This window comes from Rhinoderma darwinii, chromosome 4 (genome assembly GCF_050947455.1).
Source record: "Rhinoderma darwinii isolate aRhiDar2 chromosome 4, aRhiDar2.hap1, whole genome shotgun sequence".
Lineage (NCBI taxonomy): Eukaryota > Metazoa > Chordata > Amphibia > Anura > Rhinodermatidae > Rhinoderma > Rhinoderma darwinii.
Window position 1 is genome coordinate 340,373,316 of NC_134690.1, and position 22,351 is coordinate 340,395,666.

Below are 22,351 nucleotides of genomic sequence, written 5' to 3' on the forward strand. Positions count from 1 at the left end.
ATTTATGGTTGATATTACTAGTTACATAGTTACATAATTAGTAACATTTAAAAAAGACATATGTCCATCAAGTACAACCAAGAGATGGAGAGGGAATAACCCATAAGGAATTAACCAATCTGCCATAAAAATAAATAATTTTCCTATTGATCCCAAGTAGCGATCAGACTGGATCAACATTAAAAACAAGATTTCTACACATTGACATAGGAGCTGATTATTTTGTTCTAAGGGTATGTGCACACGATAACTGGCTTTTACGTCTGAAATTACAGACTGTTTTCAGGAGAAAACAGCTCCGTCATTTCAGACGTAAATGCTCCTCCTCGCATTTTGCGAGGCGTGATTGACGTCCGTAATCTTGAGCTGTTCTTCATTGAATTCAATGAAAAACGGCTCAAATTAAGTTTCAAAGAAGTGTCCTGCACTTCTTTGATGAGGCAGTCATTTTACGCGTCGTCGTTTGACGTGTAAATGACAGGTCGTCGGCACAGTACGTCGGCAAACCCATTCAAATAATGGGCAGATGTTTGCCGACGTATTGGAGCCGTATTTTCAGACGTAAAACGAGGCATAATACGCCTCGTTTACGTCTGAAAATAGGTCGTGTGAACCCAGCCTAAGCAATTATCAGTCTTTTTTAAAGTCATCTACTGTTCCTGCTGTGACCAGCACCTGCGATAGGCTATTCCACCGATATACAGTTCATATGGTAAAGAAGGTTTGTCATCTCTGGAGATTGAATCTCTTGTCTTTTGAGGGGAATTTATATGGAACAGATTTTTCCTATATTTCTTGTATGGGCCATTCATATATTTATACAAGTTAATCATGCCCCCCCCCCCTTAATCATCTCTTTTCAAGGCTAAATAGGTTTAATTCTTTTCATCTTTCCTCATAATTTAGATTATCCATGCCCCTTATTAGCTTCGTTGCTCTCTTTTGTATTTTTTTCAACTTCCTGGCATCCTTTCTATGAACTGGAGCTCAAAACTTAACTGCATATTCTAGATGAGGCCTCACTAATGCTTTGTAAATTGGTAATATTATATCCCTGTCCCGCCAGTCCATGCCTCTTTTAATACACAACAATATTTTTCTGGCCTTTGAAGCAGCTGATTGACATTGCATGCTGTTATTTAGTCTATGATCTACAAGTGCACCCAGATCCTTCTCAAAAGTGAGTCTCCCAGTTTAAAGGGTTTGTCGGGACATTATTAATGGCCTATCCTTAAGATAGGTCATCAATATGAGATCCGTGAGGGTGCAAACCTCGGCACCAACGTTAATAAACTGACTAAAGGGGCCGCAGCGTCTGTCGCCACAACCTCTTTAGTGTTCACCAGGCACGTACAGCGCCATACATATTGTACATAAGAGTAACACAAAGTGTCACGAGAAAAAAAATCTCAGAATCGCTTGGATAGGTAAAAGTATTCCAAAGTTATTACCACATAAAGTGAAACATGTCAGATTTGAAAAATAAGGCTCTGTCAGGAAGGTCAAATGTGGCTGCAGCAGGAAGGGCTTAAAAATGTCTACTTCTGATATATGAAGTGGGGCTTGCTGAGAATCCCATTTTCGGGTGAATCTGGTCTGTGAAAAATGGTCCCAGTCCCCGATCCGAAGAAAGATAGAACATGTCCTATCTTTTCTCGGATTACTGATGGGACGGCACACTCGGTCGTGTGCATAAGGCATTATTGGTTACATTCTCCCTTTCAAGAAAGAGCTATGCTGATCTACACTGCAGAACATAGCAATTAAAGGGGTTTAGTAAATTTGCTTAAACCTTATGTTATTTAGCATTCACAGGGCTGTGAATATAAAAAGAGGATACACAGGCAAGAAACAAGGGGAAGGCTGCTAAGTAGGCTAAATAATACTTTTCTCATTTTTCGGACATAATTGCATTGAAAAGAAGATCCTTCAGCAAGAACAGCATATTGATCAAGCAAACTTCCTATTTTCCCCGTTTTCATAGGGAACATCAACCTAGAAATGAACAGTCTTCTGGCATACAGTATACACTACACTGTAACTAAAAAAACACTTGATGGTACTTTAATACTGTGACAGTAGACTGTTATAGTAAATGGGTATATTTAGCAATATGTACACTACCGTTCAAAAGTTTAGGGTCACTTAGAAATTTCCTTATTTTTGCAAGAAAAGCACAGTTTTTTTCAATGAAGATAACATTAAATTGATCAGAAATACACTCTATACATTGTTAATGTGCTAAATGACTATTCAAGCTGCAAACGTCTGGTTTATAATGCAATATCTACATAGGTGTATAGAGGCCCATTTCCAGCAACCATCACTCCAGTGTTCTAATGGCACATTGTGTTTGCTAACTGTGTTAGAAGGCTAATGGATGATTAGAAAACACTTGAAAACCCTTGTGCAATTATGTAGCACCGCTGTAAACAGTTTTGCTGTTTAGAGGAGCTATAAAACTGACCTTCCTTTGAGCTAGTTGAGAATCTGGAGCATTACATTTGTGGGTTCGATTAAACTCTCAAAATGGCTAGAAAAAGAGAGCTTTCATGTGAAACTCGACAGTCTATTCTTGTTCTTAGAAATGAAGGCTATTCCATGCGAGAAATTGCCAAGAAACTGAAGATTTCCTACAACGGTGTGTACTACTCCCTTCAGAGGACAGCACAAACAGGCTCTAACCAGAGTAGAAAGAGAAGTGGGAGGCCCCGCTGCACAACTGAGCAACAAGACAAGTACATTAGAGTCTCTAGTTTGAGAAATAGACGCCTCACAGGTCCTCAACTGGAAGCTTCATTAAATAGTACCCGCAAAACGCCAGTGTCAACGTCTACAGTGAAGAGGCGACTCCGGGATGCTGGCCTTCAGGGCAGAGTGGCAAAGAAAAAGCCATATCTGAGACTGGCTAATAAAAGGAAAAGATTAATATGGGCAAAAGCACACAGACATTGGACAGAGGAAGATTGGAAAAAAGTGTTATGGACAGACGAATCGAAGTTTGAGGTGTTTGGATCACACAGAAGAACATTTGTGAGACGCAGAACAACTGAAAAGATGCTGGAAGAGTGCCTGACGCCATCTGTCAAGCATGGTGGAGGTAATGTGATGGTCTGGGGTTGCTTTGGTGCTGGTAAAGTGGGAGATTTGTACAAGGTAAAAGGGATTTTGAATAAGGAAGGCTATCACTCCATTTTGCAACGCCATGCCATACCCTGTGGACAGCGCTTGATTGGAGCCAATTTCATCCTACGACAGGACAATGACCCAAAGCACACCTCCAAATTATGCAAGAACTATTGAAGGAAGAAGCAGGCAGTTGGTATTCTATCTGTAATGGAGTGGCCAGCGCAGTCACCAGATCTCAACCCCATAGAGCTGTTGTGGGAGCAACTTGACCGTATGGTACGCAAGAATTGCCCATCAAGCCAATCCAACTTGTGGGAGGGGCTTCTGGAAGCATGGGGTGAAATTTCTCCCGATTACTTCAGCAAATTAACAGCTAGAATGACAAAGGTCTGCAATGCTGTAATTGCTGCAAATGGAGCATTCTTTGACGAAAGCAAAGTTTGAAGGAGAAAATTATTATTTCTAACCTTGTCAATGTCTTGACTATATTTTCTAGTCATTTTGCAACTCATTTGATAAATATAAGTGTGAGTTTTCATGGAAAACACAAAATTGTCTGGGTGACCCCAAACTTTTGAACGGTAGTGTATTTCAACAGCAGTGTGGAAGCAATGTGGGACATGTTAAATCAGTCTGTGGTCAGGACCAGAGCATCGAAGCTAGGTATAAAAATTGGGGATCACAGCTTCTAGACATGTATAACAGCCATAAATGACTTAAGGTGTAGTCTACTAAATGGGCGGCATCCATAAGAATCAAAGAACAAAAAATTATGATCACTTATTTCAGATCAAAATTCTATAATGTTTAAAACATTTTGGTCCTGTTGTACCTTATTCACGGCCTAAGGAGCATACATAATGCACAAAACTTAGAAATACAATGATCATAAGTCTAAAGGACAAGTACTAAATGTAGAACAAATTCTAAAAAATAAACGCAATATAGTATCCCATAGTGAAATAAGAGTAAGTTAATAATACAAGAATACAATAAACATAAGAAAGCCCACATCAAGGTATATGCAATATCCATATACCAAGGAACTATCAAGGTTTTGTAACTACAGGTGCAGTAAAGGTACCAGTTTGCCATAGAGATTGGAAACTATTGATGTAGTCAGATGCACCTGTGCCTTTTCGTACAGACGCAATAGAGGATTACCATGGTAAAAGAACGGTGTCATGAGAATATAACACATTACAAAAAGGGAAAGAAGCTTAATACAGACACGGAAGGAATACATGTACCTCATATATGCTATATATAGAGTAGGGATGGTAATTATAAAATGCACTAATGTACCCAAATAAAGGGAAATCATGATTGTATAATGTATATGAACCTTGCTGAGAATAATTATCTGGTCTGAAAAAGGAAAAGAAACAAATAATTAGTCAGCGGGTAGAAGGATAAAGGCCACACCTGAAATATTTTTTGCGTTTTGTAACATTAAATCAAACTATTAAGGCCATTAGGGGCTAGTGATTAAAGTTCGTAGATCCAAAAAAACTGGGATAACCCCACATCTTGGCATAGGCACTTTTTTCAACACATGAAACAGTGATTGATTGATTGATTGATTGATTGATTGATTGATGTGGTTGTAATAGGAAATAAAATTGGTAATTCTGTTTTACCACATAAATGTTGGATTTGTGTTTGGAGATGTGGTCTCGTACATGCTGGGTCGACTTCCCAACATATACAGTGCATTCGGAAAGTATTCAGATCCTTTCAATTTTTTCAAATTTTGTAATGTTAAGGCCTTGTGCTAAAATAAAGGAACAAATAAAGAATTTCTCCATCATTTTGTGCTCAATACCCCATAATGACATAGTCAAAACAGAATGTTAGTAATCTTTGCTAATTTATTGAAAAGAAAAAACTAAAACATTGCACTGACATACAATGAAGGAAATAAGTATTTGATCCCTTGCTGATTTTGTAAGTTTGTCCACTGTCAAAGACATGAACAGTCTAGATTTTTTAGGCTAGGTTAATTTTACCAGTGAGAGATAGATTATATTTAAAAAAAAAAGAAAATCACATTGTCAAAATTATATATATTTATTTGCATTGTGCACAGAGAAATAAGTATTTGATCCCTTTGGCAAACAAGACTTAATACTTGGTGGCAAAACCCTTTTTGGCAAGCACAGCAGTCAGACGTTTTTTGTAGTTGATGATGAGGTTTGCACACATGTTAGATGGAATTTTGGCCCACTCCTCTTTGCAGATCATCTGTAAATCATTAAAATTTCAAGGCTGTCGCTCGGCAACTCGGATCTTCAGCTCCCTCCATAAGTTTTCGATGGGATTAAGGTCTGGAGACTGGCTAGGCCACTCCATGACCTTAATGTGCTTCTTTTTGAGCCACTGCATTGTTGCCTTGGCTGTATGTTTCGGGTCATTGTCGTGCTGGAAGACCCAGCCACGAGCCATTTTTAATGTCCTGGGGGAGGGAAGGAGGTTGTCACTCAGGATTTGATGGTACATGGCTCCATCCATTCTCCCATTGATGCGGAGAAGTAGTCCTGTGCCCTTAGCAGAGAAACACCCCCAAAACATAATGTTTCCACCTCCATGCTTGACAGTGGGAACGGTGTTCTTTGGGTCATAGGCAGCATTTCTCTTCCTCCAAACACGGCGAGTTGAGTTAATGCCAAAGAGCTCAATTTTAGTCTCATCTGACCACAGCACCTTCTCCCAATCACTCTCAGAATCATCCAGATGTTCATTTGCAAACTTCAGACGGGCCTGTACATGTGCCTTCTTGAGCAGGGGGACCTTGCGGGCACTGCAGGATTTTAATCCATTACGGCGTAATGTGTTACCAATGGTTTTCTTGGTGACTGTGGTCCCAGCTGCCTTGAGATCATTAACAAGTTCCCCCCGTGTCGTTTTCGGCTGAGCTCTCACCTTCCTCAGGAGCAAGGATACCCCACGAGGTGAGATTTTGCATGGAGCCCCAGATCGATGTCGATTGACAGTCATTTTGTATGTCTTCCATTTTCTTACTATTGCACCAACAATGGCAGTTGTCTCCTTCTCACCCAGCGTCTTACTTATGGTTTTGTAGCCCATTCCAGCCTTGTGCAGGTCTATGATCTTGTCCCTGACATCCTTAGAAAGCTCTTTGGTCTTGCCTATGTTGTAGAGGTTAGAGTCAGACTGATTAATTGAGTCTGTGAACAGGAGTCTTTTATACAGGTGACCATTTAAAGGGAATGTGTTGCCAGCAAAACATGATTTATTTTTTTTAGTTAAACTATTAGTGTATATGTGATTAAACATTGTTCTAATTTTTATTTTTTTTCACGAGTCAGGAAATATTATAAATTGGATTCAATTGGATTCTAATTTATAATATTTCCCATTGCTGGTCACTAGATGGAGCCATTCCCAAAATTGCAGCATTGCATGTGGTAAAGCAACCACATTGCTTTATGCTGCAAAATTGGGTAAAAAGCCCTCGCTCTAGTGAGCTCTTAGAATCCCCCCCTCCTTTATCCTGGCTAGTGCCGGGATAAACGAGGGGATTGAACGGTCTAACCTCCTACACTGTGTGTCGCCATTTTTTGAGCTAACACACAGTGTAGTAGGTTTACATACAGTAGTAAACACACACAAACACGAACATACATAGAAATCTCTTACCTGCTCCTGCCGCCGCGGCTCCCTCCGGCCCGTCCGCTCCGTCTGCTGCCGCTGGTCCAAGTGCACAAGTCCGGAAGCCGCGACCGGAAGTAGTAATCTTACAGTCCGGCCGCGACTTCCGGTCCACAGGAAAATGGCGCCGGACGGCGCGCATTTCAAATTGGACTGTGTGGGAGCGGCGCATGCGCCGTTCCCACACAGACGGCGTACACAGAAGTGGATGGAACGGGCCCCGTTCGCAGTCCCTATGGGACTGGAGCTGCCGTATTCCATGTCTGTATGTGTCGTTAATCGACACATACAGAAATGGAAAAAAAAATGGCAGCCACCAAAGGGAAGAAATAGTGTAAAAATAAGAAAAAGTAACACACAAACACACAAATTAATCCAAACGTTTTTAATAAAGCACTAACATCTTTAACATATTAAAAAAAAAATTGTGGTAACACTGTTCCTTTAAGACAGCTGTCTTTAATGCAGGCACCAAGTTGATTTGGAGCGTGTAACTGGTCTGGAGGAGGCTGAACTCTTAATGGTTGGTAGGGGATCAAATACTTATTTCTCTGTGCACAATGCAAATAAATATATATAATTTTGACTATGTGATTTTCTGTTTTTTTTTTAAATATAATCTATCTCTCACTGGTAAAATTAACCTAGCCTAAAAATTCTAGACTGTTCATGTCTTTGACAGTGGGCAAACTTACAAAATCAGAAAGGGATCAAATACTTATTTCCTTCACTGTAAGTATTCAGACCCTTTACTCGGGACTTAGTTGAAGCCCCTTTGGCAGCCATAATAGCCTCCAGTCTTCTTCGGTTTGATGCTACATTGTTGTTTTCGCTGCAGATCCTCTCAAGTTCTGTCAGGTTGGTTGGGGACCGTCGGTGGACAGCCATTTTCAGGTCTCTCCAGAGATGTTCGATTGAGTTCAAGTCAGGGCTCTGCCTGGGCTACACAAGGACATTCACTGATTTGTCCCCAAGCCACTCCTGTGTTGTATTGGCTGTGTCTGAGGTCCAGAGCACTCTGAAACCGGTTTTTATTAATAAAATCTCTGTAATTTGCTCCATTCATCTTTCCCTCAACCCTGACCAGTCTCTCTGTCCCAGCCACTGAAAAACATAATCACAGTATGATGCTGCCACCACCATGCTTCACTTCTTCCATTTAAGAATTATGGAGGCCACTGTGCTCTTGGGAACTTTCAATGCAGCCAAATTTTTTTTTTACCCTTCTCCAGATCTATGCCTCCACACAATCCTGTCTCTGAGCTCTACGGGCAGATTTTTCCTCCTCATGCCTTGGTTTTTACTCTGATATGCATTGTCAGCTGTGAGACCTTATGTAGGCAGAGGTGTGTCTTTCCAAATCATGTCCAATCAAATTAATTTACGTAAGGTTGAATCCAATCAAGGTGTAGAAATATTTAAAAGATAATCTAGAGAAATGGGAGGCCCCCAGAACTAAATTTCAAGTGTCATAGCAAAGGGTCTGAATACTTATGTCCATGTGAAATTTGAGTTTTTCATTTGTAATAAATTTGCAAAAAAATTTTACAATTCAGTTTTTGCTTTCTTATTATGTGCAGAATGATGGGGAAAAACTTGAATATTTTTTTTTTCTTTAATTTTAGCAGAAGGCCTCAACATAACAAAATGTGAAAAAATTAAAAGGATCTGAAGACATTCTGAATGGATTGTACAAGACCGTATAAACTTTGCCCAGGTGAGGGTGCACTATTCTATTACTCCTGATGATCCCTGTGTCCTTCTTGGTGTTGCTACTGTGTGCTGCCGGTGGCAGCTGACAATATGCAGTAGACTGTTCTTACTTTTCCTGTAGGTAACATATATGGGTGGGTGCGGACCTAGATGGAGGATAAACCTCGAGGGTCTCTAGAGGAGATGGGATCGAAGTGGTGCAATAGTATATTATCAATGAGCAATAGGAAAGGTGTAGAGATAGGTGAGTTTTTGCTCAGCTTTTTTGTTGTTGTACTAGGAGGTACAACACTCTGTAAAGTTTTTTTCCCGCAGAGGGGTGCAAGCAGTCTGTGTCCCAGAGGTTTTTCAGACATTCAGTGGGAATCTACAAAATTAACAACTATATTTGAATCTGTACCTTTGTTTTACAATGTTTTTTTTATAAAGTTTTTCAATTAAGATATAAATTGTATCAATAAACAATAGAAGCAGTCACAGGAGTATCATAATTCAACAAGTTTCCGAGGTCCAAGCAAGAGAGGACCAGGATTTAGTTGAAATAAAAGAACAGAAGTGGTTTGCAAGAAGAAAAAAATAAAGGTGTGTGTTTGGGGGGGGGGGGATACAGTACATATTTACATACATTATTCACCTGGATCAGAGCAATCTTTGAATAACAATTTGCAAAATGCCAACATTGGAAATTCGAAATAGAGTTACGATACTGTTCCGGAGTATTCTATCCAAGGCTGTAAGACTTTATGGAATTGAGCCTCTTTGTCAACTATCATACTTTGTAACTGATCATTGATAATTTTCCAATTCATTTTACATTGTACTAAATCTAATGAGATTGTTGCTATTGTTATTTTGGCTGCTAAGTAAAGGAAGGAAACAAATCTATGATCCGTTTTAGACATTCCTGGAACAGTTTAATTTAATAATGCTTGTCTGGAGGATAAACACAGATTAAGTGAATCTGTACCTTTGAATGTGTTTGTATTCCTTGGCTTATCGCATGGGTCTCAAACACGCGACACGTGGGCTGCATGTGGCCACTGAGACTGTCATCTGTGGCCCACAGGGGCACCATACCTCCTTCATGACGGCCCCGAGCAGAGCTTATACTAGCCTTCTGCTCCAGGACTCCTGCTTTGAGGAAGCCTCTGACATCACTGTCCATATATGGACAGTGATGTCAGGAGCAGAGCTGGAGTCCCAAGCAGAGTTCTAGAAGCGTCTCTGCTCCGGTACTCCGGCTGGGGAAGTTCCTGACATCACTGTCTATATATGGACAGTAATGTCAGGAGCAGAGATGGGGTCCCAGGCAGAGCGCTAGTAGCGCTCTGCCCGGGACTCCGGCTCTGGGCTTGCCCCTGACATCACTATATATTATATATATATATATTAGATATTATATATGGATAATGATGTCAGGAGCAGAGCTGGGGTTCCAGGCAGAGTGCTAGTAGTGCTCTGCCCAGGACTCTGGCTCTGGGCTTACCCTTGACATCCCTGTCCATATATGGACAGTGAAGTCAGGAGCAGAGCTGGTGTCCCAGGCAGAGTGCTAGTCGTGCTCTGCCCGGGACTCCGGCTCTGGGGTTGCCCCTGACATCACTGTCCATATATGGAAAATGATGTCAGGAGCAGAGCTGGAGTCCCAGGCAGAGTGCTAGAAGTGGCTCTGCTCCAGGACTCCAGTTGGGGAGGCCCCTGACATCACTGTCCATATAAGGCCAGTGATATCAGGAGCAGAGATGAAGACCCTGCAGAGCGGTAGTAGCGCTCTGCCTGGGACTCCGGCTCTGGGCTTGCCCCTGACATCACTGTCCATATATGGATAGTGATATCAGGAGTTGAGGTGGAGTCCCAAGCAGAGCGCTAGTAGCGCTCTGCCTGGGACTCCGGCTCTGGGCTTGCCCATGACATCACTGTCCATATATAGACAGTGATGTCAGGGGCTTCCCTAGAGTTCCGGAGCAGAGCCTATCTAAAAAGGGGCTGCCCAATCTTGCCATTGTAGTGTCTGTCAAACGCTGCCAGACTGCATTTAGCGACACTTAAACTGTAAAACTGGAATGTTAAAATAAGCACATGGCATAAACTCGCAAATTTCCATTACGTTTAAACCTAGCGCTATTATTATAGTAATGTAGTATTATTATAGTAATATAGTATTTTTATAGTAATGTACTATTGTTATAGTGATGTAATATTATAGTAATGTATTATTGTTATAGTAATGTAGTATTATAGTAATGTGGTATTATTACAGTAATGTAGTATTATTATAGTAATGTAGTATTGTTATAGTAATGTAGTATTGTTATAGTAGGTCGAATAACTAATTAACAATACTTTTGTATTGTATCAAATTTGAAAGTAATGCGGCCCGTCATCTTAAATTTTTTTCTCTGTTTACCCCGCCAAGTTTGAGACCCCTGGGTTATGGGATCTACAATGTCTGCCAACTCATCAGATTATTTTAATCTCGGTCGGTCCTGTTGGCTCAAGTACATTTTATGTTTTGGCCCAGTCAGTGGAACCTAGAGAAGAGGACTGAATTCTGTTTATTCAATGATAAATTTTATTTGGGTTTCAAAAAATACAAAGCATCACTGTAGCACATATATACAAAGTTTTGGACTGCGTAGAGTCCTTCATCGGGCTTTGAAGAGCTATGGACAACTTCCTTTATTGTTTTTTGGTTTTCATCTTATGGTGTTCACCATGCAGTATAAATGGCATGTTAACTTATGGTATGTTATTCTGCGGGTCATTACAATTACGGCAAATTTATATAGTTTTTTGTTATATTTTACTAGTTTTGCAAAAAAAAATAAAAAATTTGTTGAAAAAAAAATAGTTTTGTGTTGCCATATTCTGATACCCATAACTTTTTTATTTTTCCGTGTGAAATCATGTTTTTTGCAGAGCGAGCTGTAGTTTTTATTGGTAGGAATTTGCGGTACATACAACTTATTGATCACTTTTTATTCAATTTTGTTTTTGGAGGGCAAGGTGGCTACAAAATAGCAATTCTGGATTGGTTTTTTTCACAGCGCAGTATAAATAATGTTATATTTAAAATGTTTGAATCATTACAGGCGCCTGGTGATACCAATTATATATTTTTAATTGTTTACATTATTTTACATTTAAAAAAAGGAAAAGGATTTTACTTTTACTTTTAACCCCTTGGCGACATGTGACGTAACTGTACATTACAGCTGCCAAGGGGGGAGTATGGACCTGCTCATATATTTCAGCCGACACTTCACAGCAGCGGCCAGGATCAGAGATAACTACGATCCCAGCCCTTTAACCACTTAGATGTCACATTCAATAGGAAACCTCCTCCCTTAGCCCATCGACCTTCCCCCACTGCCGACAAGATTGCATGATGTAGACAGTGTCATGGCAGCCAGTGGGCCTTAAAAAAAACCTGCAGGTCTGCCAGAGGTAGGGCTTAATAGGAGCTGGTTAAAAGAACATAAGTATTGTACTTTGCAGTACCTCAATCAAATAATCGCTTGTTAAGTTCCCTAGAGGTACTTTAGAGGTACTTTAAAAAAAAAAAAAAAGTACCTTTAGGGTCTATTTACCTCTAGGGTTCATGTACAAAAAAGATCCTAAAAGGAAAAAAATTCCATTTTTTTCCCCTAAAGTAATGTACAATAAAAAAAATTAACATAATTAGTATCGCCGGGTCCGAACTATTGTAATATAATTTTATTTAACCTGCACAGCGAACGGCATAAAAAAAAGAATGCAAAAAAATGAAATAAAAGTGAATATAAAGCCACATGTAGCCCAAAATGATAGCAATGAAAACTACAGCTCGCACCGCAAAAAAAAATCCCTCACACCGATCAGTTAATGGAAAATAAAAAAGTTATGGGTCTCAGAATATGACGATGCAAAAGTTAAAAGAAAAAACAAAAAGCGGTTAATATATATTTTTATGTATTCTTGAAAATTTTTGTACATTTTAGCGTTTTCCTCTGGCAGGACTTAACAGGAGTAGTAAGATGGCAGATCTGGGGGCCTTTATTAGGTGCCATGAACCATCAGCATCCCGCAATCACACCTTATCTGCTCCATACTTCCCCCTCCCGACTATGTACGTCCAATTTCTGGAAGGGGTCAATCATTAAATATAATGTGTTTTCGTATTTCTGGTTGTATATTATTTTATGTGATTATGGGGCAGTCTAGATGCCTGAGTTGCACTCTTATCTGTGAACAGCAGCTCCACAGACTTGCTTATGTTTGGGATTTGCAGTGTTTGTGTTGTCACACAAAAGGCCAGCCAACATATTTGAATGGGAAAATGACAACATATTAACAAAAGTATTGAAGGAATACTAACTCTAAGGCCTGATTTACACGAGCGTGTGCATTTTGCGCACACAAAAAATGCGCCGTTTTGCGTGCGCAAAATGCACTTAACAGCTGCGTGTGACATCAGTGTATGATGCGCGGCTGTGTGATTTTCGCGCAGCCACCATCATTATGACACTCCGTTTGCTTTTCTGTTTACATTCAGAGTTTGACAGCTGTTGTGCGAATCACGCAGTTCGCACGGAAGTGCTTCCGTGCGACCTGCGTGGTTTTCACGCACCCATTGACTTCAATGGGTGCGTGATGCGCGAAAAACGCTGAAATATAGAACATGTCGTGAGTTTTACGCAGCGCACTCACGCTGCGCAAAACCCACGGACTGTCTGCACTGCTCCATAGAGTAATATAGGTGCGTACAACATGCGTGAAAAGCACGCGCGTCGCACACGCGTATATTACACTCGTGTAAATGATGCCTAACACTTGCTAAAATTGTAAAAGTTAAAAGCATGTGGCTGAAGTATGTTGGCATGTCAGCCTTAGGCCGGATTCACACGAAAGTGTGCGTAAAAGGCACTTAACAGCTCCGTGTGTCAGCCCAGTATGATGCGCGGCTGCGTGATTTTCGCGCAGCCGCCATCATTATGACACTCCGTTTGGATGTTTGTAAACAGAAAAGCACGTGGTGCTTTTCTGTTTACATTCATAGTTTTACTGCTGTTGCGCGAATCACGCGCGTCCCACGGAAGTGGTTCCATGGGGTGCGCGTAATTTTCACGCACCCATTGACTTCAATGGGTGCGTGATGCGCAAAATACGCACAAAGAACAGACATGTCATGAGTTTTACGCAGCGGACTCACGACGCTGCGCAAAAATCACTGACAGTCTGCACTGCCCCATAGACTAATATAGGTCCGTGCGAGGCGCGTGAAAATCACGTTCGTCTGAATAAGCCCTTAGTAAAAAACAAAGAAAGCACAAGTTACTCAAGTAATTAGAGGTAGAAATAAACGAACATCTAGTCCCCAATCTCCTCTTTACTGCTTTTGCAGTAGGTGTATTCGTCCATGCTATCACAATAATAATCCTCACATCTATTACACATTGTGTTCATTTAGATTCTCATTTAAATTTGAGGTGAAGAGTGGCTCAGAATTAAAAGGTTAGTGTAGGGTGAACACTCTCATTAGGAGGAATGATACCAAGAAATGATACAATTATAGAAGTAGGGTGAGTATATGCCATATATGTATTTAAGTATACATACTCATATTATACATAAATACACACTTTTTTAATGACTACATAAGACATATATAGATTGTTTCCAAGCAGCAGGTGTCATCTAATTCCCATAGTATTTTTAAGGGGTTTTCTTGGGAGTAAAAAAAACATATATGATATATTATTTTTTATACTGTATATTTACCTTACCTGCTCACTCAGTGCTCTTTGTGTACATAGCAATATAATGATGCAGGGACTGTCGCCACATGATTGGCCAAACAACAGAAGTTAAAAGTTGAAAATGGAGCTAAAAATTATGTATACCTTGTGAATGGAACATTTTGGACTGTATCTCTAATCTTTCAGTTTTTTAAGCTCGTTGGTGGAGCCTTACTGCTGTCATGTCTCCTATACACTGCATACAGAGAAGAGCTGAATCTTGCTCTCCTATCTCTATTAAACACATATGTAGAAGCAACAACATAGGGTAGAATATTCAGCAGTAGTGAGGAGTGTGGCTGTAAATCCAACACTTAGTAGAAGCTGCTGCAGCATCTGTGTTTGTGTCTCTTTCTGCTTCTCTCTCACTCTACTCCTGCTCCCTCCAAACTCCCTCGCCTCTCCATAGACTTCTACAAGCAGCTGTAACCTAAAACCTCAGAGAGATTTTAGTCCGTCTTATCTTGAGGAGATGGAAAAGGCAGTAAATTTAGAGTAAGGCTTTGTTCACATCTGCGCCAAGACTCCGTTCCGACGTTCCGTCTGAGCTTTGCATCTGAGCTTTTCGTCAGAACAGAGCCCTGACAGACACAAACGGAAACAGTAGGTTACTGTTTCCATCACCATTGATTTCAATGGTGATGGATCTAGTGCCAATGGTTTCTGCTTGTTTCCGTTGTGCAAGGGTTCCGTTGTTTTGACAGAATCAATACCGTAGTCGACTACGCTATTGATTCTGTCAAAACGACGGAAGCCTTGCACAACAGAGACAAACGGAAACCATTGGCACCAGATCCGCCAAAATTGAAGTGGTGATGGAAACGGTTTCCGTTTGTGTCAGTCAGGGCTCCATTCCTACGGAAAGCTCAGATGGAGCCCTAATGGATATGTGAACGAAGCCTAAGAGAACAGTTAGGAGGAGCCTGATAAGTGGGGAAAGAGGCATTTTTCTCTAATAAGCTATAAAACAACGTTTCTTGTATTTGCTTGTACTATGCAAACTTTGTTAAAAAGTTAGGGACTATTTAAGGAGTTAAGGAGGGCTGGTGTAGGATACCAATGCATCAAAACTTTATATTGTATTTCTTTGCGGGAAGTGCAAAGGAAAAATATGTTTTTAAAATATAAAATTAACAAATGGTAGTATTGGCACTTGGGTTTAGTTAACTTGTATGTGAAATTGGCAGTGACCCTGAGGCCAGGGCTGCATTGAGACTTTTTGGAATGCTGATTGATTTTAACTAATGAACTACAGCAGCAGTCCATTGAAATGTATTGCGTTGCATGCAATCTTGTGGCTTGCAGCTGCCACTAAATATCTAAAATCTATCAGTAGTTCTACAAAAAGTCTCAGTGTAGCCTTAGTCTTACTAGCACACTGACACTTGAACACTCAAGCAAAAAAAAGTATTTCATTTACCATAAAAATGTATAGCCCTTGTGACCTGTTCACTGCATGATAGTACCTACAGTAGTGTACTGCAAAACCTTTAGCAACTACAAGAAACTACTAGAAAAAAATATACTACAAAAAAACAAAAGAAACAACTATAAAATAATTACATCCCTGTTAAAACTGTGTGTAATGATGCATCTAACACCTACACACTAAGTGATTTAGTGGACAAACTGTAGATTTTATTGGTACCATTTTGGGACACTTGCGAATTTTTGATCACTTTTAATTTCATTTTTTGGAAGAGGAAATGACAAAAATCAAGCAATTCTGGAATTGTTTGTTATTGGGGTTTTTTTTTTGTCATTCACCGTGTTTCATAAATTACATGTTAACTTTATTCTGCGGGTCAATATGATTACGGTGATACCAAATTTATATAGTTTTTTTGTGGGACGGGCTGTCATTTTTATTGGTACTATTTTGAGGTAAATGGGACTTTTTGATCACTTTTTATTTCATTTTTTGGGAGGAGATGTGACCTAAAAACAGCAATTCTGGTGTTGTTTTTTATTAAAAAAATTTACGCCGTTCACCATGAGGGATAAATTTCATAATAGTTTTATATTTTGGGTTGTTGCGCATGGGGCAATACCAATTATGTATAGTTGTTGTTTTTTTCCAATAATAAAATACTTATTATGGGAAAAAAGGCAATTTTGGTTTTTTTAATTGTACATTTTTATTTTAATTTTTTTACAACATTTTTATTAACTTTTTTTAAACCTTTTTGTCCCAGTAGGACTTGAAGTCCTGCACTTCTGATTGCTATTCTATTATACTGCACTACATACATAGTTCAGCTTATTAGAGCTGTCAGTTATACACATAGGTCCAGAATCATTTGAAAGTTCTTCACTTGGGTAGATGTTTTGAAGGGGTTTTTCTCCACTATGGATAGAGATGTAATTCCTAAACCCTTCCTCAAATTAGGATGTGAAAACCCTCAAATTAATGCTGAGAGTCTGCACTTTAAGCCCATATTGATTATATAACTGTATATTCAATATGTTTAGGTAAACAGCTAAAATGCTAAAACTTGTGTCACTGTCAAAATAATTCTGGACCTAACTGTACACTGACAGCAAGCATTTGAGGACCCGCCTCGGGCAGGTCCTCATAGGCTTCCATACAAAGCAGACACGGAGGCCATTTTTAGGCCTCCGGTTGCCATACAAAGCATCGGGATCCCATCGATCGCTTCGCTGGAATGCCGGTCAGCTAAAAACTCTTGAGATGCTGCACTCTCAATTGAGCGCAGCATCTGAGGGGTTAATCGGCTGGATCGGAGACTAGCTCCAGTACTGGCCATTAAAGCAGGGTGTCAGCTGTATCATACAGCTGACAGTTGGCGGTGATGGTGCGGGCTCTTCTTCTGAGCTTGCACTATCACCGCAACATAACTGTACTGCGGTTTGTGGGAACCCCTTTCCGACAACGCCGTATATAAATGGCGGATGTCGGAAAGGGGTTAAGGAAAAAGTGGGGGACATACTAAGTACTTTATTTGATTCATTTAATCAAGGGTGTACTCATTTTTGCAACCCTGGATTAGAGCAAAGTTAAACAAATGTCTTTATTTTAAACATATTAATGACACATCCTTCTACCTTGTTATTACAGATGTTTGATATATTAATATATCGTTACATGAATTGTAACAGTGATCATTTAGAAATAGAAATATATCTTTATGTTAAGAAGGTGTATACTCATTTATTCAGTGTACTGTAGTATCGTGTACAGTGTCATACAGAGCCCTAATTAAACTGCTATAAATTGTTCATGACTATAATATACATAAATCAGCCATACCAGTAAAACCACCTGCCTAAGATTGTGTAGGTCTCTCTCGTGCTGCCAAAACAGCTTTAACCCGTCGAAGCATTGACTCCACAAGTCCTCTGAAAGTGTCGTGTTGTAACACACGGGAATGCTGTTGCAGCAGCATCGTACTGCTGGGGGCGTCAAAGCATTGTTTTGGAGAGCCGGGGGAAAAGATCCTGCCTGGACAGGAAGTGGTGGAGTAAAGTAGTTCCTGTAAAGAGAAGAATGGACACTGAAGACTTGGATAGGGAGGGACCGAATGCTAGGAATGCTACAACAAAGGAGAGTACCGGCCTGCTAAAAAAAGTTGCTGTTTTTAGATAAAGACCAACTGCTAGAAGAACTGCTTGGCAGAGAGAAAAGCGGCCTACCACAGAAACTGCATGACAGAGAGGAAAATGGCCAAAATCGGGAGGCCTCAGAATTAGATCGCAGTCAATACATGTGGAAACTGAGACGGAGGTCCCAATAATTCTGCCACGAAAAGGGTCAAAAGAAAAGAACTCCAGGTGTATGGAGTAACTAAACAGAACGAACATACAGACTTCAGTTACTGGATTCATTCTGAGCATGTACTACACAGTTGGACTGTTACCAACAGCGGTATTATCACCTGGTATAGTTATTTCCTGCTAGTAATATAAGGACTATTTGAATACCCATTTGAGGATGCATCATATGAATGCCAATGATGTGATACTGTTTCAGGTGGTTTGCAACATCTATTCCAAAAAAGAAAAGTGTTAACTGCCATAATTCTGCATTTTAAACAAAACCCAGAGTGCTACATGGTGCCAAGATGAATAATGCTAAACCGTTTTCAGATAAATACAGCTGTACAGTACCTGATATAAACAATGTCATATATTACCCAGAATGTCTCACAGTGCTCAGGTGAACAGTGCATAAACTGCCTAGATAATGCCAAAGTGGCTGATTGGATAGTAGCCCACTTATTCACATAATAGAATCACTTAATTTGTTATAAGAGATGGCGAATGTGGATGAGACTGGATGGAAAGACCTTTATTGCCCTTAGTTAGGGCATTTCTTTTTTCTAATCAAGCCCTGCAGCCAGCACACAGCATGGCTCTATTAGTCACAGATTTACAAAGAAGTATTTTTTTCACTACCCTCTACAGTCAGCTTAAAAAAATTATCATAATTTCATGTTTTTTGCTAACAATATAGAATAGGTTTGACTGTGGTGCATCACCTCACAACCTCTGCGCCTTAAAGATTGACAGTTCTACAATGCAGAATATTGTATTATGGTCACTTGAAAGTGTTCTATAGAAAATGTAGTATGTTTAACAAGAATATTTTGAACAGTGGGAAGACTTAATGCTCTTGTTATAATAACCAAGTAAAGTATCAGTATGCATGGACGTTGATGAATATGATGAATGTTTGCAGTCTTTACATTACAACATTGTAAATTTGTATGTCAAGACTAGTTTCTATAAATATGACAAGGGAATTATGTAATTGGTTTAGCCTCTCCTGGATTTAATAAATTCAAGAATCGTTAAACAGCAGTTTTCTTAACTACTCTAATTTAAGTAAGAAATTACTTGATAATGACAATAAGTGAGAACAATATTAGTGATAATTGATGACTGAACCTGTAAGTATCCTGTGTAACAAGGTGGAGGTTAACATTATAATTGAAACTGTTAGAGATAGATGAAGATACAGCAAGATTCCCAAAGGAAAGAAGACTCAACTATAAATACAACAATACATGGGATGCAAATAAGTCAAGAAATAGTGGGTAGCTGAAATTCAGATTTTGTTTTGTTTACTAACCAAACTCGGCGGTGAAAAATTAGCATTTTTAGTATCTGTTTCTTATTGGTTTTCTATTCATTAGCTGTCCATCAGAATAAGTTGCATTCCATCATACAACCTATTTCTTATACATTTATTTCCAATGTTGCTTCTCCACTGGCATGAAAGTATCTATTTTTTAAGGATGAAAAACAAATAGATATGCCTTTACAATACTAGTCAATGTAAATCCATTAACAATCAGTCACATGGGTGAGAAGATTAATATTGCAGTATGCTATGCTTTCTAGGCTGATAAAAAAAAGACTGAAGCCCCTTCCTATGGTACATATGTGTACATTTTTACCTCTAGAAGACATTAACCCCTTAAGGACACAGCCTGTTTTGGCCTTGTGGACACAGATGATTTTTTCAAATCTGACAAGTGTCAGTTTATGTGGTAATAACTCCGTAATGCTTTTGCCTATCCAAGCGATTCTGAGATTGTTTTCTCGTGACATATTGTACTTTATGTTAATGAAAACATTTGGTCGATAAATTCAATATTTATTTGTGAAAAACGTCAAAATTTAGCAAAAATTAGCATTTTTCTAAATTTAAATGTATCTGCTTGTAAAACAGATTTTAATACCACACAAAATAGTTACTAGTTAACATCCCCCATATGTCTACTTTATGTTTGCATCGTTTTTTGAACATTATTTTATTTTTCTAGGACGTTACAAGGCTTAGAACTTTAGCAGCAATTTCTCATATTTTCAAGAAAATGTCAATAGGCAATTTTTTCAGGGACCAGTTCAGTTCTGAAGTGGCTTTGAGGGCCTTCTATATTAGAAAGTCCCCATAAATCACCCCATTTTGGAAACTGCACCCCTCAAGGTATTCAAAACCACATTCAGAAAGTATTTTAACCCTTTAGGCGTTTCACAGGAACTAAGGCAAAGTAGAGGTGAAATTTACAAATTTCATATTTTTTGCCGAAATTCATTTGTAATAAAAAAAATCTGTAACACAGAAGGTTTTACCAGAGAAATGCAACTCAATATTTATTGCCCAGATTCTGAAGTTTTTAGAAATATCCCACATGTGGCCCTAGTGTCCTAATGGACCGAAACACAGGCCTCAGAAGCAAAGGAGCACCTAGAGGATTTTGGGGCCTCCTTTTTTAGGAATATATTTTAGGCACCATGTCAGGTTTGAAGAAGTCTTGTGGTACCTAAATAGTCAAAACCCCCCAAAAGTGACCCCATTTTGGAAACTTCACCCCTCAAGGCATTTTTCTAGGGGTATAGTTAGCATTTTGACCCAACAGTTTTTTTGCAGAATTTAGTGGAGCACAGAAAAAAATCACCTATTTTCCTGTGGAAACATAGAATTTTTTTATTTTTACAAGGCATAAAGGAGAACAAGCACCCCAACTTCTATGAAGCAATTTCTCCCGATTACGGAAATACCCCATATGTGGTCATAAACTGATGTTTGGACCTACAGCAGGGCTCAGGAGGGAAGAAGCGCCTTTTGGAGCGCAGATTTTGCTGGATTGGTTTTCAGTGCCATGTCGGGTTTGCAACGCCTCGGAGGGACCAAAACAATGGAAACCCCCCAAAAATGACCCTGTTTTGGAAACTACACCCCTCAAGGAATTTTTCTAGGGGTATAGTGAGCATTTTGACCCCACAGGATCTTTTTTGGAGCTAAGGTGACCAAAAAACAGCGATTTTGGCGCTTTAAATTCTTTATTTCTTACAGCGTTTGCCGTGCGCAATAAATTATGTTTTACTTTATTCTGCAGGTCGATACGATTACGGCTATATGTGTATAGTTTTTTTTCAGTTTTGCAGCATTTGCACAATAAAATTACGTTTCTATAAAATAATTTATTTTCTGAGACACCCTATTCTGAGCCGTAACTTTTTTATTTTTTTGTCAAAAAAGCTGTGGAAGGTCTTGTTTTTTTGCGGGACGGGTTGTAGTTTTTATTGGTACTATTTTGGGGTAAATGCAACTTTTTTATCACTTTTATTCTATATCTTGGGAGGGGTGGTGACCAAAAAATAGCAATGCTGACATAGTTTTCCGTCTATTTTGTTTGCGGCGTTCACCGTGCGGAAAAAATAACATTATTGTTTCATAGCTTGGGTCGTTACGAACACGGTGATACCAAATATGTGTACTTCTTTTTAACGTTTTCATTTTTTCTTATAATAAATGACTTATTATAGGAAAACAAAAACTTTTATTTTTACACTTTCATAAAACATTTTTATAAACTTTTTTTACTTTTCACACTTTATTTTTTTGTTTATTAACTTTTTTTTTTACTTTTTACACTTTATTTTTTTTTGCCTGCAGCTTTGATCGCTGCTAGAATACATTACGCTACCTAGGTAGTGTAATGTATTCCAACTGTCAGTGTGACGTCACAGTCACTCTGACAGTAAGTCTACGAGGACCAGCCAGAGGCTGGTCCTCATAGGCTTCCATGCATGGCAGACCCGGAGGCAGTTACCTGGCCTCCGGATGCCATCACAAGCATCAGCAGCCCCCACAATTGCATGGGGGCTGCTCATGTGCTACAAACCCCCTAAATGTGGTGATCGCAATCGAGCACCACATTTAACGGGTTAATTGTCTAAATCAGCGGCAATGAGCTGCCGATCGACAACACTGGAGTGTTAGCTGTTGGGGACAGCTGATATCCCAGTTCCCAATGCCCACCTTGTCGCCGACAGTGTGCATCTGGAACGACACAGTGACTTCCTGTCCCTCTGACAGGAGGCCTATCAGGACCAGCCGAAGGTTGGTCCTGATGGGCTTCCGTTCATGCTAACTATCGGCAAACCCAGCGATTTCGGACCGGGGTCTGCCGATATGCTAGAAACCCCTAAAATTCAGCGATTGCAATCGATCGCCGAATTTAATGGGTTAATTCGCTGAAATCAGCGGCAAAGGTCCGCTGGCCGGCAAGAGTGGAGTTAGAAACAAC